This window comes from Eptesicus fuscus, chromosome 21 (assembly GCF_027574615.1).
Source record: "Eptesicus fuscus isolate TK198812 chromosome 21, DD_ASM_mEF_20220401, whole genome shotgun sequence".
Lineage (NCBI taxonomy): Eukaryota > Metazoa > Chordata > Mammalia > Chiroptera > Vespertilionidae > Eptesicus > Eptesicus fuscus.
Window position 1 is genome coordinate 31096781 of NC_072493.1, and position 20119 is coordinate 31116899.

At 45.6% G+C, this 20119-nt stretch overlaps 1 long non-coding RNA gene across 1 annotated transcript; it reads right to left on the reverse strand.

The window, feature by feature from the left end:
* Window positions 1-5133: 5133 nt before the first annotated feature.
* Window positions 5134-19200, reverse strand: LOC129147712 (uncharacterized). The gene is made up of 3 exons (XR_008554980.1): window positions 19047-19200; window positions 18441-18529; window positions 5134-5872 (listed from the first exon to the last, which is right to left on the reverse strand). It is a non-coding gene; the product is annotated as an uncharacterized LOC129147712 (long non-coding RNA).
* Window positions 19201-20119: the final 919 nt, after the last annotated feature.

The window sequence follows — 20119 nt, forward strand, 5'->3', positions numbered from 1 at the left end:
CCTCCTTCTTCTTCTTCTTTCTCTCTCTCTCTCTCTCTCCCCCCCCCTCACTTTCTCACTGAATAGACCAAATAAATCACCACGGCTGTGCTTCTCCTGAGGTGCTTAGGGGAGGGCCACACAGTTTCCCTTAACATCTTCTACTTCTCCCTTTAGACACAATCAGGGCTCAATACAGAAGGTTGTGAATTCAGAGGTCAACACTCTGGACCCCTGAACCAGAGTCAAGCTGTGCAAAAAGGCAATGCTACTATGATTTGGGGTCATATACATACTTCCTTGGGTCATTAGTCAAGTTGATGTGATAGCCTGAGTGTCGTTCTCATCTGGCTCTCAGAGGAGAGGAAGAACATAGGAAGACAATTTAGACTTGACATGCAGTTCACCAGGGCATGTGCTCCTGTTGGTTAGTGTCAGTGTAGACTCCCCAGCTAGCCAGGAGTTTTGAGCTCAGAAACTGTGGCTTGTGTGTAGTTTTCTGTTCCTCTTCAGGACCTCCCCCGGTGCCAGGCATCTGAGAGCTTATGAAATGACAGCTGATTGGCAGCTATTTGCCTTGTGATTTTTGAAGGAAGGCACAAGACCATCTCCTGGGGCTTCAGAGAGGCAGGCAAAAAGGTACTCACATTTAAACTCAGATGTAGAGGAAGAATTGCTTTGCCTAATTCTGAAATTATATCATAATTCTGCAAAGTCAAATCATTCAAATCATATCCTATATAATAAAAGGCTAATATGCAAATTGACCAAATGGCAGAACGACCAGTCGCTATGACACGCACTGACCACCAGGGGGCAAACGCTCAATGCAGGACCTGCCCCCAGCCCACAGGCCCCGATCGCCCAATTGGGGCCTGCCGGCCAACCTCTTGGTCCCTCCCCCCGGCCAGCAGGCTCTGATCCCCCAATGTGGAATGGGGAACTGGGGGTGAGTAGCGGCAGATGTGGGAGGCACCAGACCAAGGCGGCTGGGAGTGAGTGGGGCCCAGTCACCCTGCCAGTCACCCCACATACAGAGGGCGACCGGCGTCAGCAGTGTGGGGCAGAGCTGGCTGCTGGCAGCCGGGCAAGATCGGCCCTGATGGCCGGCCAGGCCTGGGGACCCTACCTGTGTATGAATTTTTTTGCACCAGGCCTCTAGTTTAAATAGATAGTTCTAAAATAAAGAAACCTAAGGGGAATGTGTCAGGTACTACAAATTGACTGCCTGAACTCCTTTGCTCTATCTTTACTACAGAACCCAGTAAATCTGAAAAAAAAAATAATAATAATAATCCAGCCTGTGTGGCTCAATGGTTGAGCATATTGCCATGAACTAGGAGATCATGGTTCGATTCCCAATCAGGGCACATGCCTGGGTTGTGGGTTCAATCCCCAGTATGAGGCATGCAGGAGGCAGACGACCGATGATTCTCTCTCATCCTTGATGTTTCTCTCTCTCTCTCCCTCTTCCTCTCTCTGAAATAAAAAACATTTAAGAAAATAAAATAAAAAAATTTTGAAAAATCACTCTTCAAATACTCTTGTAGCTAGGAATGACCACATGACTCATTTCTTATAAATAAGATGTAAGTATTCCAATGGTATTGTCAGTTTTCTTTCTTCTCCTGTTTGAAATGCACACATGATGGCTGGAACTGTAGCAGCTACTTTAGGAAGCTGATGTGACAGTGAGAAGGAAATGACATGAAGACTGTAGAATTGGTGACCTTGATATTACTAAGCCACTGAACTAATGTGAGCAGCCAACTACTTCCAGGACTCTGTGTGTGCGTGTGTGTGTGTGTGTGTGTGTGTGTGTGTGTGTGTGTGTGTGTGTGTTTGTTTGAGAGAGAGAGAGAGAGAGGAAGATTCACCCTTCTTTGTTCAATTGCTTATTTCTTTATTAATTTGTTATTCTGTTGCTTATAGCCAAAAGCACTCCTCTTTGATTCAGTGAATAATGTCTCAGTAAAACAACTTCCTTTTCTCCAACATCCTATTTGCTTTGTAAGTTGAAGTCTGTGTACCACAGACTTTCATTTTTAAGTGAGAAGACTCCATTAGGATTAATTTGAACCCAATTGACCTCAACTGCCTAATGCCCAAGACCTCATTTTACCCTCTTCTCAGCAACTCCTGGAGCTCCTTGAGAGCTGAAGCGTGTTGGCATTTACCACACTCTCCATGGAACTGGCATTGCATCAAAGGCTGAAGCCGAGAGAGAGAAAGCAGGCTTCAGCCGGTCCAAAGAGGATATTGGCAGTAACTATCATGTATGGAGAGGTTAATCCAGGCAAAGCATGTTCTAATCACTAGCTCGACACACCATATCTCCAATAAACAAGCATTTTACCCCCATTTTACAGATGACAATCTGAAGGTCATAGAGTTTTCATGATTTGGCCAACATCCTGAGGCTTAGGAAGGATACAGAGAACATGTGAACCCCGGTGTCCCAGCTCCGGTGTGGATGTCTCCCTGTGCGATGAAGAATTCAGTGTAGGAGTTTGTTTTTCTCATCTGGGCGTCTGAAGATACCAGCAGACCGGGCCAGGCGCCAACGTGCGTTTAAGCAGACTCTGCATTTCACCTTCAAAGTATCTAGTGTTTAATCCATGGAGGTTCAGAGGATGAGGGTTTGGGGCTATTGAGAAAGTGGCTCTCCACTCTCTAATTTGCATGCTGGATGCCTATTGAAAGTTGCTATGGTGATCCGTTTGACCAGAAGTTTCCGCTGAATCATCCCAACACATACATAAAAACATAAATGTGGTTTGAGGACCCGGAGCCAGGCAGCCGGGGGAGATGTCTCCCGTTTTCAGTTGTGACTCACTCGCGGTCATGCGTGGGCCCATCTGTGAGGAAGGCAAAAGCTCTGCGGGCAGGTGTCGCTCCCAGGAGAGGGTTGTCTCTGCAGGACACAGTGAAATTGCCTCTGGGCGACCTGAAGACAGGACACACGATAAGCCCACACCTGAGCGGTGCCCTGCTCCACGGGGTCCTCCCAAAGCTGCGGGTGTTTTCAGTAAATGTACCTTTTGGAGACCCCTAAGAGCAGAGGCTGCGTGGGGCACTGGAGAGCTGAAGGGAGCAGAAGAGAGGGGGTGGGGACTCTGGACAGCAAGGAGGAAAAACCAATATAAGGGGCGTGCTGTCCGGGCCCTGCTGTGGGCAGTGGTCTGCTGCAGGACCTGCTCTGGAGGAACTGGTGGCGAGACTCCATGACATTAGAACATGGGACTTGGAGCACACAGACATGGGTTCACATCTTCTCTCTGCCCATTGCAGTACTGGTTGCAGGCCTTGGCAAGTTTCTGAACGTTGACATTGATTTCTCTGGGCACAGAAATGTAGAAAAGAACACCTCATGCGGCTTTAAAAAATAATGTACAAAACAGTCTAATACAGAGGCACGTGGTATATCTTCCGTCAGTTTTGCTTTCTTTCTTTCCTCTTCAGAAAAGAGATTCAGCTAAATGACAATGCTGTTCTTGGCTGTGAACCAGGAGTTTGGACACAAACAGTTAATGGAAAAATTATATAAATATATAGAGATACACACACACACACACAGAGATTTAGAGCTCTAGAAAAATGCCCTTTGTTTTTTCTTTTGAAGTAAACATTACTTGGCATCTGATCTTCATTTGATATATGTGCTGTGCAATTACATGACCATGCATATGGCTATCTTTATAGATAAACAAATGTAGATATGTAGAGAAAGAGTCTTTTTTTTTTCTACTTGGAGACACTTGAGCGAGGCCAGTGTCATGTATATTACCAGGGGGCGGGGGCGGGGAGAGCTGTTTGGAACAAGACAATGTAGAAGAATTGTCAAAGGAAAAAGTCCAGGGCAGACAGAATGCCATTAAAGGGGAGATATTGTAGTTCAAACTGACAGGGATTTTTTGAAGCTGTGTAACACATTATATTAGCAAGAGTGTGGAAGGACAAATACAGTCTTTTTGTCATAGCCAAACCCTAAAATATTTAGACCTTTTAGCCTATGTATGAGTCGGATTCCCTAGTGAAATATATATATTCTATATCTATATATCTATACCTATATCTATATCTATATCTATATCTATATCTATATCTATATCTATGTATCTATATCTATACCTATACTATATCTATATCTATATCTACTAGTATATACCTATATCTATAGATATATACCTTATTGAATTATATATATATAAATGTGCTAGTATATATATGGAGATTTATTGTGAGGAACTAGCTTACATGGTTATGGAGGCTGAGAGGCTCCTCTGTCGGCTTTTTGCAACCTGGAGGCCTCAGCTAGAGTCCAGACGCTGGAGGACCCTGGGAGCCCAGTGTGTGCATCGTAGTCTGAGGGTGGAAGATGTTCTCAGAGTTCACACAATGAGACAGAAAAGGGGGGAGCACATTCCTCCTTCCCTGCCTTTGGTTCTGTCCAGGGCCTCAATGGAGTGGATGATGCCCACCACATTGGGGGCATCTACTTTCTGAGCCCAGGAATCAAATGCTAACCTCATCCAGAATCACCCTCACAGACACCCCCAGAAAGAATGTTTAATCTGGGCACCCCAAGGCCTGCTCAAATTGACAAGTAAAATTAACCATCACAGCCTAGTAACCCCATGGCTTTATATTTATCGTAGAGAAATGATCAGATATTCAGTAATTGTACAAGGATATAGAGCAAAGTAATATGTATATTACTGGAAAAACTGGAAAGGATTTTAATGCCCCCAAATAAGCAAAATAATCGAATAAATTATCTTATAACCACATGATTAAATTGTATGTGGCCAATACAGACATTCTTTCAAATAGTAGTCAATGGCCTGGAAAAGAATTGATGGTATATTACAAAGTAAAAAGTTGGATATAAAAAGTAGATTCAATCTGCTTCCATTTCCATTAAAAATACTTTTAGTTATACATTTGCATATTTGTATATTTTTGTATACTCATTACAAAAATAACTTAGAGAAAAACACCATGAACAACCTCTGTTTCTATGTAGTCTTCACGTTATTCTTTCTCACTTTATTCTTTCTCCTTTTTGTATTCTCAAAGTTTCTGTAATGAGCAAAAAAAATACTATCAGAATCAGAAAAAGAAGAGATAGATCTGATTTACAAAAATGCTCAGGAAGTCAGACTTGAGATTCTGGTCATTTTGCTTTAGCATAATCTTTCTTTACAACGTAGTTGGGGCTGCCCCCAAAAGGGGAGGCAGCAGCAATACGTGGAGGGTCAGAAAAAAGTGCTTGGGTGCGCGGCCTCAGACCCCCAGGACAGCAAGGTGAAGAGACAGCCAGGTGGGTGCGGCAGGCAGAAGTCCGTGCCCACCGTGAATGACAGCTGTCAGAGGGCAGACGAGGGTGCGTTAGCCTCTGGAAGACTCAGAGCCTGTGGCACATGCAGTGACTCCTGTCGCTTTGGGCCTTTGGGGGTGCATCTTTGGCAGTGAAAACGGATTAAAAACTAGAAGCTCCCAACATCCTGACCTTAATATCGTCCCTATTTTCTCTGCTTCGATGGCGCCTCCATTTCCACACCCCTTCCCTCTTCTCTGTGGCCCCCACATCTGTGTTGCCACGGGTTCACCTTGCTCTTGGCTCCAGGGCTGCTTCTACTCACACTGGGTTCTGTATGGGACAGCACTGTCCCTCTTTTTTCTCCAATGTCGTGCGTCCCTCATTGCAATGCCAGAGGGTGGCAGGGAGAGAGGGAACAAGATGTCTGAGCTCTGGACTGAGGCTGTGCGGACGGCCAGGAAGGCATCAGAACCATGGTCAGAAGAGCTGGTTTATTTGCATCTGTCTCTGCCCCCCTTCCAAGCTGTGTGGGCTTGAATAGGTATCTTCTCTGAATTTCAGTATCTTGACCTGTAACCCAAAGAGTAAAACATAGGCTTATCATGAGAATGAAATGAGTCCATTAGCAGCAGTAATGATGAGAGCTGGAATCGTTTTCTACTGCTGCCTAACAGATACCACAAACTTAGCGGCTTAAAACAATACCCACCTGCTGTACCACAGTCTGGAGGTTTGAAGTCTGACTGGGCTCAGTTGGGTTCTTTGCAAAGGGGCCTCTATGAGGCCAAAATCAAGGTGCCGTCTCGGCTGAGCTCCTAATGGGAGGCTCTGGGGAGACCCACTTTCCAGCTCATTCAAATTGTTGGCAGCACTGATTTCTCTGTAGCTGTGGGATTGAAGTCCCCATTTCCTTGAAGGCTGTGGGCTACAGGGCAGGGCACACTCAGCTTCTGAACAACACCTGCATTCCTGGCCACACACCCCCTACACCTTGAAGCCAGCAACAGCAGCTCAAGCCCTTCTTGTGCTCTGAGTCTCTCTGACCTTCCCCTCTGCTTCCAGCTGGAGAAAACCCTCTGCTTTCAAAGGACTTTTGGAAATTAAAGGTAGTTCAGGTAAAATCACTCAAGAACAACCAGCCAGTGTGGCTCAGCAGTTGAGCATCGACTTATGAACCAGGAGGTCACGGTTCAATCCCTGGTCAGGGCACATGCACAGGTTTCAGGCTCCATCCCCAGTCGGGGCATGCAGAAGGCAGCCGATCAATGATTCTCTCTCATCATTGATGTTTTTATCTCTCTCTCCCTCCCCCTTCCTCTCTGAAATCAATAAAAATATTTTTTTTAAAAAAAAACAAAAACATAAAAACAGTGCCTGGCATATAGTAGTCAATGATCGATCAAGGTCAACTTTAGAGACAAATATAGTGCACAATACATAGAAAGTTCTAAATAGACTTATGTGGAATAACTGAGAGAGTGAATAAATGCCTGGATGAATGAGCAAATGGCAAACAAACCAGCAATGCAAGTAAGAGTCCCTATTTTGGGAGGCAGAGGCAATCAGCGAAGGGACGTCTCCAACACCAGCACCCCAGTTCCAGACCTCCTCCAAAGAGTTTTTATAACTCCCTGGAAATGTTCTAGCATTGAACTTTAATTAAACATTTAATATACATCGTGCACATTTACTAATTCTGCCCAGGCGAAAAGGATGAAATCTTGTGTTTGGACATCTCCAGCTAAGATGAGTCCTTTTTTCACGGGGATAACTAATGGGGCCTCAGGTCGCTCCCCACCAAGTCTGAACAGCACTGCAGGAGCTGAGAAGCGTCCTGAATCGGAAAGGCTCAGAGCAATTGTGTTAATTTCTGCTTTTCGGGCTCAAGCCTAAGAGGAAGGCTATAGGAGGTGCAACTTGTTGATATTAAGGTGAAGCTCTTACAAATGAACCCTTATCATAAGGTCTCTTTCTCTGATCCTGTGTTCCCCCATCCTGTTACCATGGCTACTCTAAAGTTCTGATCTTTTGGAAAGAATAAGACAAGCAACCCAGACAAAATACTTGGTAGAAATGCCTCCCTAAGGGGCAAGATCATACTACCGGCCTGACCCAGGATGGTTGGGAATCCCAGTAAGTTGATATTAACCAAAATTCTGGAAGAATGAGGAATCTGGCAAATCAAATATTCTTATTACCTGCAGCTCTATCATAAATGTTTTGGATTCCAACTTTCTTGTTAAAATGCCTTCTAAATTCTTACGGGTCTTATTTCCTACCTTATTGAAGGGAAACTGGGTAAAAGTCTTTCTCTGGTGAGCAGGGACTGGAAATGCCCTTGGCTATTTTCAGCACCAATATTCATCGAACAAGACCATAGCCATACATAGTGGTCCTCAACTGGATGGTTTTCACCCCCCACCCACAAAGGACTTTGGCATGTCTGAATATATTTTTGGTTGTCACACTGAGGAAGTGGGGGGAATGATGCTGGCATCCAGTGGGTGGAGATCAGGGATGCATAACTATGTCCTACAACTCACAGGATAGCGTCCACCACAAAGAATTATAATCCTCAGTGTCAGTAATGCTGAGGTCGAGAAACCCTGATACAGAGGTGGGAAAGGGTCTGCAATACAGGCTCATATATTACGTGATCATCTAGGAAAGATTCAAAAGAAACAAAAAGCTCTTGATATAAGAATCTGGTGGGGACTGTGCCATCAACCAGCTGCACTTGAACATGTTACCATATTGAATTCAATGTACTTGCTCATTCATTTGGCCAGCTTTGTGAAGAATGGCATTTTCTAATCCAGGCAGGGGACACAAGACAAAGGCTATGTGCAAAGGCTCAATGCAGGAGAAGAGAGCCAGTGTGCAAGGAAGGCCAGAGTGACTGGAAACCACTGAGAGGGAGGGAGAAGCAGAGGAGACCCTTCTAGACCTAGACCTTTGACAGGAGCTGTGCTTTTATTCTAGGTGCAATGAACTATTGCAAGCAGTGCGTAAGAAGGGATGTGACCCAGCTTATGCTTGAAGTACTTTGCCCATGTTGTTCACGATGCAAGTGCTAAAGGTGTCTGTTGGGTGGTAGACTTTGCTCCCTGATGCTGTGGTGAGGAGTCCTGGCAGGAAGAGAACACTCAAGAGGCCATTGTGTGGTCTTGGATGGGAACGAAAATGAAAAGGTAGAAAACAGGCAGTTCCTCAAACAACTAAACATTGTGTTATCAGATGACCCAGCCAGTCTGCTCCTAGGTATATACCCAAGACAAATGAAAATACATGTCTACACAACAACTTGTACACAGCTGTTCATAGCAGTACCATTCCTAGTGGCCAAAAGGTGGAGGTAAGTTAGACGACCATCAACAGATGAATGAATAAACAAAATGTGGTACATCATTCTGATGGACTATTACCCAGCCATCAAAAAAGTAATGAAGTATTGATGCATGCTACAACATGGATGAACTTTAAACACATTAGGCTAAGTGAAAGAAGCCAGACACAATGATCCATTGATATGAAATATCCAGAATTAGCAAACCTATAGACACAGAAAGTGGATTGGTGGTTACTGGGAGCTGGGAGAGGGAAAATGAAGAGTGTCTGCAACTGGGTACAATTTTAGGGGTGAGGGGATGAAAATGCTCTGGAATTAAAGAGTGGTGATGGTTGCAAAATTTGTGAATGTTTTTAAAAAACATGAAATTGCACACTTTAAATGGTTGAATTGTTGATGTTCTGAATTATCCTATCTAATAATAGACAAATATGCAAATTGACCATACTTCCGACACACCCACAAGCCACGCCCACAAGCCACACCATCCAATCAGAGCGAGCATGCAAATTAACCCAAACCAAGATGGCTACAGCCACAAAGAGCAAGGTTTCCTAGGTAACAGAGGAAGCCAAGCTTTCTGCCAGCTGTTGCAGGCCTAAGCCTCCACTCAAGCTACAAAGTTTCAATTATAGAAGGTAAACAAATTCAAACAAATGGCGGCAGAATGGAGCTTGAGAGAGCAGGCCAGGGTTGCCGCCGGCAACAGGGGAAGCAAAGCTTTCCACACACCCTGGCCAGGCCCACCCGTTTAAGGCAACAAAGTTTCAATTATAACCCCAACACAAATGGCTGCGGGCCTCGGAGGGAGCCCCAGGCTTGGCTCTGCTCCAGGCTACAAAGTTTCAATTGTAGAAGGAAAATAAATTCCAGATACCAGGACCTCCGCTTGGGTTGCCAGGGGGCGTGGCCGGCCTGCAAACCACCACAGGCCCCTCGCTCAGGCCACCCCACGCCCCAAGGGAACCCCCACCTGATCCGGGACACCCTTCAGGGCAAACCAGCTGGCCCCCACCCCTGTACCAGGCCTCTATCCTATCTAATAAAAGAGTACCATGCAGATTGATCATCACTGCAACACACAATATAGCTGCCCCCATGTAGTCAAAGATCCTGCCCCCATGTGGATACAGGATGGCCACCACAAGATGGCCAGCAGGAGAGGGCAGTTGGGAGGCACCTGGCCTGCAAGGGAGGGCAGTTGAGAGGGACCAAGCCTGCAAAGGAGGGCAGTTGGAGGTGATCAACCTTGCAGGAGAGGGCAGTTAGGGGTGACCAGGCCGGCAGAGGAGGGAAGTTGGGGGCAAACAGGCTGGCAGCAGAGTGGTTAGGGGGTGATCAGGCTGGCAGGCAGAAGCGGTTAGGGGCAATCAGGAAGGCAGGCAGGCAGGCAAGCAGTTGGGAGCCAGAAGTCCTGGATTGTGAGAGGGATGTCCGACTGCTCGTTTAGGCCCGATCCCTGGGGGACATCCCTTGAGGGGTCCCAGATTGGAGAGGGTACAGGCTGGGATGAGGGACAACCCCCCTCCGTGCACGAATTTCGTGCACCGGGACTCTAGTATCTCAATAAAGATGTTTTTTTAATAACAAGTGATGGATGCACAAAAATGGGTGAGGATGGACTGAGGGTGTACTCGAGATGGGACCCAAGGACTTTGGAGAGTGGTATCGTGTGAGGGAGAGAGAGAGGGCAATGGAGGCTGCCTCCTGGTATCTCAACTGACGTTGCTGCCGATGCTTGTGACGATTCCTTTCTGCCATCATCTTTAATAATTTCATGATGATTTCCTCAAAATCGACCTCTTCCTTTTCATCCATCGAGTGTAAAAGGGTGGGGGAGTGCCTTGAGGTAGGGGATTTGCTTTTTTAGAGAAATCCAAAAACCTACTTCTTGGTGACCTTTTTACTCTTCATCACCAGACGACCTTTAACCCCATGGATGCTTAGGGCGCAGGCCAGCAAAGCATTGAAAATGTGGCAGGTCTTTCATCGAAAGGATGTGGTACATTTTAATGCATTTGGCTTCCCCAGGTCACAGTCAATGTACAGAGAGAGAACTCCGGGGCTTCCTTTACTTAGAAACTTATCTTAGTTTTTGTATACCTGCAAGTGTGACTTCTGGTAAAGTCAATTACAAAAAGAACATTCTCTTGTGCTGATGAGAAATAAAGATAGAAAAAAAAAAAAAAGACCCACAAACACTTAACATTACCATTAGATAGCAAGTCTTCGTCTCATTTTTTTTTTTTTTTTTGAGGATGCATTTTAATCTGCTTTAAATTTTAGTGGCAAATAATGAACATGCTTTTGTCTTCACGGGAATGTTCAAGGCTGGGGCAGAAGTCGACTTTACTCACGGGATCCTGAGACAAGGAAATTCCCTCTGGCCCCAGGAGTCACCCAAGAAGCACACTCTTATATTCATAGCGATATCTAATTTCCAAAGTTATTGACTTTTCACTCATCCATTCCTTTATTCACATAATAAACCCAGTTGCTACTATACTACTCATTTGGAGATATGAGCATAGGATTCCATCCCTGACCTCAAAAAGCTGGCAGGTATATGAAGAAAACGACAAAGAATAGTCAGTGGTAAACTCTGTAATAGAAGGATTCACAGGGTGATATGAAGGTGGGCACATTATGAAGATTATTAAGGTGGGCACGTTATTAAGATGCACATGGTCTTTTGTAGGGTGTCTCTATAACCCATACTTTGGGGGTATTAGAAAGAAAAATAAGTGACTTGGTTCATTATTTTCTTTCCCTATATTCATAGATCATCTAAAGTCGGCCCTGGAATTAAAGGGCCTGAGGTTATTCTCTTAGGATGTCTCAAGGCTTAGGTTAGCCCTCAAGCCCAATCAACCAAAAGCCGTGTGGTTTTGGTGGCACCATGCCCACCACCAGCCCCCTCCACTGGCCCTAGCTTCCCATCAGGGGAGACAGAGAGGAGGCGGGTTTTGTTTCCCAAGCCTGCACCTCCTCCCCACACGCTGCGCCCCCGCCCGCGCTCTGTGCAGTCATCTTGGCTCCTTGGTGTGGGAGGATGTTCACCACAGGCTGGTCTGAGCCCAGGCTCCTCACCCCGCAACACTCCCCCGCAGCCCTCTGGGTGACTCGGCGCCTGGGGAGGCTTCTGCCTCGCATGTGTCCTCCTTTCCCAGGCCCTGCTGCCCCCACCTCCTTGGCAGGTGGCCCATCATGGTTGACCGACAGTGGGCCTGTGATTTTTTTTTTTTTCTTCCTGCTTGGGCAAAGCCAGGGTGGGTGCGTCAGGGGAGAACCCAAGCTGTGGTCTCCCTCACCATCCCAGGGCCCCTCCCAACTTCCTGGCTGCTGGCTTCAAGGCCGGGAAGGAGCCGCCAAGCCATCCCATCTGAAAAACCAGCTTGTGACCAGCAAACTGGACACATTTAATGCAGGAGTCACCGAGAGAATAAACGGGGGACCCTGCCGACCGTGTCATCTTCGCAGGGCGACTGTTCCCATTGCTCTCAGTTTCCAACCTGAGTAGGACCTGGCTCATTTGTTTCATGCTCTGAACAACAGTTGGGGGGTGAAAGGTCACTTTGGTATATATGATTTTGTTTCTCTCTTTCTGAGCCACAGAACTTCCTCCAAGGAGCAAGCATTAACCCCTGGTTCTCAGAAGCAAAACAAGCCGAGTCACACATTTCTATGAATTCTCTCTGACGATTAGTAATGATAGCAGTAGCCCTATTGACTGAGGGCAGGTGTCAGACTTCACAGAGCTGGGCTGTAGTGGAGCCTCCCAGAGGCATGGGGAGCCCATGTCAGACGTAAGTAAATGATGTGGCAGAGAGGGTACAAAAGAGAGGCCATGCAGTCTTGTGGCCAGAAGTCAGCAGAGCCAGGATCTTGTCCTGGTCCTGCCAACCCTGTTGTGACTTGATCAAGACTCTTCTTTGCCAATGGAAATTCCAAAGCACTGTTCAAAGGAGCTATGAGCTTTCGTGATAAAATGCATCTTGGTGGGTAATCTGATTGACACTAACTGTCTGTACAACAGAGATGATACTCATACAGGTATATTGACACCTCCCAAGGCCTCCCAAGAGAAAATAAGATGGAAAGCAGGAATCCCTTCTGGCTACCATGTGCCAGGCACAGCCTGGGGACACTGTCACGTGCTTTGAAATGGAAATGAGAAATATGGACACACATATCGATTTGTAGTCTGTGTGGTCCTTTGACATAGCTCCCACGTCAAACAGAAGCCTAGAGAGCCAAAATGACTTTCCCAGTGTCTCCTAAACAGCCTATCCATCAGGGTTTAAGACAACATGTAAGTGCCGACTCCCTTAGAGCAGTGAGAAAAGTCCTGTCTCTGAATAGGTTGTCAATAATTCCTTAACCCCATAACATATATAAAGACATATGGCTGTAACACCTTCATAGCAGTAATCTTCAACACAGCACAGCGCCCTGATCCAATTCTGTCACTCTTTCTCACACCCGTCATAGTGCCTCTGCTCTCTGTTCCTGTAAGACACCAACATGGGCACAATTATAAGCCCTGGCTTTACTTTTCGCTGTATCTTTTCTCTTTCCCTTTCATTGGTTTTGTAGACCTTTTCACTTCCCAACTTCTGGTTGCAGAATGTAAGAATTTGTGCAAAATCTATATAGACAAGCATTTTGCAATAAGGGCACTTACTGTGAGAATATATCACTGTATTTGAGGAAATTAGGGGCTAGCCAGTTATATTTTATTTCTAAGTGCTAGGGAAAGTTAGCAGAGTGCAGATAATGGGAGCGTATATCACGTGGCACCTTCTGTTGGGCGTGGTGCGAGTGCAGGAAGCAGCCAATCAACGATTCTCTCTCATCACTGATGTTTCCATCTCTCTCTTCCTTTCCTTTCCTCTCTGAAATCAATAAAAATGTATAGAAAGAAAGGAAGAAAGGAAAGAAAGGAAGGAAGGAAGGAAGGAAGGAAGGAAGGAAGGAAGGAAGGAAGGAAGGAAGGAAAGAAAGAAAGAAAGAAAGAAAGAAAGAAAGAAAGAAAGAAAGAAAGAAAGAAAGAAAGAAAAGAAAGAAAGTCTGTTTTAATCTATGCTAGTCTCCTCTCACCCCCTGTCTTTTACGGGTCATTTAATAGTGGAAGAAACTGGAATATTTGACTTACAGAATTTCCCATTTTCCAGATTTTCATTACTAGTTCTTTGTGGGGTCTGCATTATGTGTCTCTTCCCAGCAGTTCCTGCAAATGGGTACTTTTATTATTGTTGTTGTTGTTTTCATCATCGCCATTGTTATTATTACATTACTACTAAATCATCCCAGTGTTGTTGAAAAGGTAAGAATGTGAGCAATAATATTCTAGTAGTCGGTCGAATTCTGGTAACATATGACTTTAAACCAGGTCTTTCCACCCTATCACATAGAAAATGGATAGCAATCTCATGTTGGTGCCCAAATTTGGGAAGTGATTCCAGTACAAAGAAAATGCATGGACTTGTGCAATGGATAAGAAGATCTGGCACAGCAGCTCCATTCAGCTCGGGAGTTGCTGGAAACAGACCTTTCTGACAGTAAATTCCAATAAAGTTGGTGGGTGTGATATTAATGACTAGACTCTTAGTCACCACAAGGGAACTGAAATCAGACGACAGAAGCATAGTAGAGGGAGGCGAGATATTAGCAATTCCGATTGCAGATGTGAATGTAATTTTAGGGTGTTGTTATAATTGTTTCTATGCTTTGATTAAATGCCTCTCATAATACTAGGCTATAAGGTTGGAGGCAGGAATGAAGTGAGGAGATCCCAGGATTTTCATTTGCCTTCATATCTACGCTGTGAGAAGGTCAAGAGAGGGGGTGTGCTCATCATTAAATAAAACACAAAATACTCACTTCTCAGCACATCCTGGGCATCTTAACACTCAAAACCAACCTGCAAACAGACCAATGCATATTTGTGTGTAGCAAACACGAATTTAGGGATAGTCACAGAAATTTCAAAAAAGAAAAGGCAGTTTTTAAAAAGAAGGGGAAAAGATTAAGTTACAAAATATCTGTATCATTTGAATTTGCCCCTTAACTCCTTTTCCACCTGTCTGTAAAACAGATTTCTTTGGATCTTTTCCACTGAGAGTGTCCAACAGGATGGTCTTAGGGACACAGGGTCAGCCTGATATCTTTAAGCTCCCACCACTATTAGAAGCCAGAGAGCTGGAGATCTAGAAATTTCAGCTCGCCTGATCTTTCCTCAGTCTTCTCCTTTTAATCATTTGTTCTTCTCGTGTGACGGAAACAAACATAGGAATGTAAGATGATGATGTTGCCATGGCAGAAACAGGGTTCTCTGATCAAAGGCTTCACACAGTACACATAAAATGATTCAGCTGGTCAACACTCATTCAACACCTCTGATGCTCATGCTGATGATGGATGTTGTCGGGATGGCTACAAAGATGGGCTGCCGCTTACCAAGGCCTGCCATGTAATATGATACCAGTTGATATGATACCATATGATATGATTTATATGATGATATACAATGCTATATTATAGTTATGTTATTTATTATACTAGAGGCTCTGGTGCACGAATTCGTGTATGGGTGGGGTCTGGCCGATCGGCGGCAGGGCCGGCCAGGGGGAGGGGCCGTGGGCAGTTGGCTGGCCGGCCTCGCCCCCCTGGTTGAACTCCCCATCGAACTTGCAGTTAAGGGGACAATTTGCATATTAGCCTTTTATTATATAGGCTTATATTACATTATACCAGACTAAACTACATTACATTATTTTATAGTATATCTTGATTTGTCTATTAGTTTCTTGTCTGTCTTCCCCTTACAATTCTATATAATAAAAGGCTAATATGCAAATAGACAAAACGGCAGAATGACCGGTCACTATGACACGCACTGACCACCAGGAGGCAGCTCCTGCATTGAGTGTCTGCCCCCTGGTGGTCAGTGCACTCCCACTGGGGGAGCACCACTCAGCCAGAAGCCCTGAGCTGGGCTCATGGCTGGTGAGCACAGCTGTGGCAGTGGCGGGAGCCTCTCCCGCCTCCTTGGCAGCGCTAAGGATGTCTGACTGATGGCTTAGGCTCACTCCCCACAGGGACTAAGCCATCAGTCGGACATCCCCCGAGGGCTCCTAGACTGGAAGAGAGCACAGGCCAGGCTGAGGGACTTCCCCCCCGCCCCCCGACTGCCACCATGAGTGAACGAATTTCATGCACTCGGCCTCTAGTCCCCCACCACCACCACGAGTGCATGAATTTCATGCACTCGGCCTCTAGTATATTATAAAGAAAGTGGTTGGGAGCAGGGACTTTGCAACTATGACTGGTTTCACACCTTGTACTACTCACCAGCCGAGTGGCCTTGGAAAAGCCCCATAACATCTCTGTACCTTAGTTTCCTCCTCAGTCAAATGCAAATAACAGCAACACATATGTCATAGGACTGTTGCAAAGATCAATGAGTTAAAACTGAAGGCGAGATCTGGGTGAGTAGCATGCACATGTAGACTGTTAGTAATGTTATCATTTGAAGGCGGGGCTCCATGGTGCTGAAGTAGGCAATAGCTCCCCCATCATTCAAAGAGGCTCAGAGAAGTCCCCTGGTCCCTGTCCACTCCATTTTGGAGTCCAAGTCTGAGCCGATCAGCATATTTCACCCTTTGCCACAGAGATAGGTTCAGGCCTGGCTGGATAACCTAATGACCCAGAGCAATTCAACGACCCAAACCATGACTTTGATCTGTCCTGCTGAGGACTCAAACTGACCCCATTGGACCTATCCTGGGGGGATTTAGAACTGGCGCTGTTCCCACCATCATCTCCCATTGGGAGGCCTACTGGTTGGTGTCCAGTCAGTAAAATGTAGTGTAGGACTGTGGGTGAAAGGAAGCCACATCCAATGACATCATATGGCTCCTGTCCCCAGCCATGCCGGAAACCAGCTTTGTCCCTGCACATTTTAGTCTTGTGAACCAATATGTTCCCTTTTTGCTTCAGCCTAGTTAAGTCAAAAATTTTTTCACCTACAACTCAAAGAGGGCTAAATGGCATTCCATTATTCGCTGACAACCGAGACTCAAAGAACCTATAAAGAACTCCTCAGAGAGAGCACAGCAAGTAAGTAGCAGAAACCAACCTTGAACCTGTCTCTGCCTGACCATTACACAGTGCTGCTCCCCAAAGCTACAGAAGGTTCCAGAAAACAGGTTAAGCTACAACCGTAGGGATCCACAATTGAAAGGCAGGAGCCCGAGAGGGCTTGGGGAAGCTATGGCATTAACAACTAACCTTTATTAAATGCTTGTGAGATGCCAGTCACTGTGCTACACTTCATGTGCAACCCTGTGCGTGAGCAGTGGCTTGAAGAATGAGCAAGATTTGGGCCTGTGGAAATGGGGGCAGGCCAGCATTCTTACTTAGCAATTACAAAACAGTATCTGTGTGCCTTCAGGCAGCTGTGACTCAAGGCTGAAAAGGGCTCTCTTTGGCAGCAGCAGCCAGGAAAGTGAACAGCACGCCTTGCTTACCCAGGGACTGTATTTCATTGCATCCCTTTATTCATCCCAAATTTCATCCCAGCAAGACGTACAGATTTCCACTCCGGTTCCAGGGCCCACACATCTCAACCATGTTTTTCCACCCAATTCCATCTTGGGAAGATATAGGTTAATTAGTGACCAAGATAAGCATCCTGGTAATGGAGGGATGGGCCAATTGGACTAGTGAGAGGTGAATGGAAGAATTGTCTTGTTGCAATTCTTCCTATCGGAGCCATGTTTTCTGGGACACCTGGCAGTACATTCTGTGTGGGTTAGTACTTCAAAAAAGAGGTGGGAATCCAAGCATGTGTTTAGTCACTTTCATTGAATGAACAATTACTGGGTACCTACTTAGCCTGTGTTAGACAAGGGAGTTGGGGAGATGAGAGGTGTCGGCCCAGCTTCATGCAGGGTAGGTGAGGAACTAATATGGTACCATGAGGACTGCATAGCAATGAGTGCAGAGAATGAACACCCAGCCAGCTTTGGGGCTACTGGGCACAGGGCTCAGGTAAAGCTTTTAAGAGGAAATACAAGACTTGAAGAAGAAGAAAAAATTAGCCAGGAGATAGGGCAGAGGGCAGGGCAGAAGGGGAGGGGTGGAGTTCCAGGGGAGCAAAATTATGCAAAACTCGGGAGAAAAAGAAGATCTACTTAAGGTTCAGGGTAACTACAACTATAAGCCAGGAGCATAAACACAGGAGAAAACATTTCCTGAGTCCCCAATATACACTAGGCCCCATGAATGGAAACTGTGTGGGAAGAATATAAACTCAGACTTAGGCCCATGCTAATAGATTGCATTCATTTGAGCACTTACCAGGGTGACATGTGCCAAGCACTTGATGTACATGCTCATCATAATAAAAAAAAAAATACTCTTCACCTTTGACCGAGGAGGAGACTGAGGCCCAGGGTGGTCAACCAACTTGCCCAGGTCTCACGCCTGGGACGGAGCAGGATTCACACGCTTGTTGGCCTGGTGCCAAACTACAGCATCTCTTGAATATGTCTCCTTGTTCAGTGACCCTCAAAAATCGATGCTTTGCTGCCTCACTGCTCTGCCACCAGAGGCTCTAAACATTATTAACCTAAAACTAAAGCATCCTCTGGCCTGCAGATGTTTGGCCCCACCATTCTGACCCCAAAGATATTCTAACTTTATCATTCTGACGCAGCAATGCTCTACAAGAACCCAGTATGACAGTTTTGTCTGTGTATGGGTGTCTGATCTGTGTTTACCTACCTATGTTCAATCTCACAGGGCTGAGAATATTCCCTCCATGCAATCCAGAATCTTCCTTGCCTCCTCATGCAGTTCAATTCCTTTGCAGCCTGAAAAAAAAAAAAAAATGAGTTGGAGCCCGGCTGGTGTGGCTCAGTTGTTGAGCATTGACATATGAACCAGGAGGTTGCTGTTCAATTCCCAGGACACAAGTCCGGGTTGCAGGCTCGATCCCCAGTGTGGGGCATGCAAGAGGCAGCCTATCAATGATTCTCTCTCGTCATTGATGTTTCTATCTCTCTCCCTTCATCTCTGAAATCAATAAAAATAGATGTTAAAAAATGAGTTGGAGGAAGACATTGAAGCACTTTGCTGAGGTCAGAGGGTGACTTAATAGGCTTTCTCTAGGCTAGACTACCCTCCCCCACCACAATCTACCAGCACCCCCATAACTCGTCCCTGACCAGCAGCCCTTCACAGAGCCCAGAGCCCACAGTCAGTGACGCCTGCCTGCAGAGCCCCCGTCATTCCTCCAGAGCCCTGATGGTCCCGGGCTGGGTCTGTAGAACCAGACAGCACCGATCCCTATGGCTGGACCAGACCACAGATAGCAGGTCATAAACTCACAGTCTCTTTTCTGCTCCTGTTCCCAGGTGTCTCTGATAGGGGCCAAGATGGGAGCCATGATGGGCGGATTCTGCAAAAGCCTGCAGTTAGGTCCTTTCACGAGATACCAGGGGAACCAGTTGCAATTCAAAGGTGGAAACTCTTTCTATTTGAGAAAATGACTTGGAGCCTCCCAGCTTCAAAACTGGCATCAGGAAATGGCAGGGAAGTTGGCAAGGAAAAAAAAAAAAAACGGGGAAGAAAGAACAGATCTCAGAGACGCTTTTCTACATAGACAGAGCTCTTCTGCTTTGGTTTTCCAGGCACCATCTATTTTTTATTAGTCTCTGAGGTCTCAACTCTGGACAATTTTGACAGGTCAGAGGTTTACAGAAATCCGGGTGGGTGACCCATCAAACCATTAAGCAATCTGCCCTCTTAGACAGAGAGCTTTGCCTACACCAGAAGAAAGTAAAGTTGCTTTAGAGTTTATTAGAAGGATGTGTGTGGACATTCAGATGGGGCAATTTAGTTTCAAATGAGCCCAATTACCCAATAGGCCCATTCAAGTTGGGTTTTGTTTGTTTTTTCAGCTTTATTGGGGTATAATTGACAATATAAATTATATACATGTAAGTGTACAATGTAATGTTTTGGTATATGTATACCTTGTGAAGTGACTACCACAATTTAAAATACCGATTACCTCATATAGTTACCATTTTCTCTGTGTGTGTTCGGGTGTAGCAAGGACACTTAAGATCTACCCTCTTAGCAAATTTCAAATATACAATACAGCAGTCATTGTATTCTATAGTCACTGTGACTGTAATGATACAGTAGTAGCTGAAACTATAGTCACTGTGCTATACAGTAGGTCTCCAGAGCTTACTCATCATGCATAACTAGAAGTTTGTACCCCTTCACCAATATCTCCCCAGTTCCCCAGCCCTCTAGTCCCTGGTAACCACCATTCTACTCTCTGCATCTATGAATGTGACCTTTTTAGATTCTGCATATAAGTGAGTACATACAGTATTTGTCTTTCTGGGTCTGGCTTATTTCACTTAGCACGATGTCCTCCAGGTTCATTC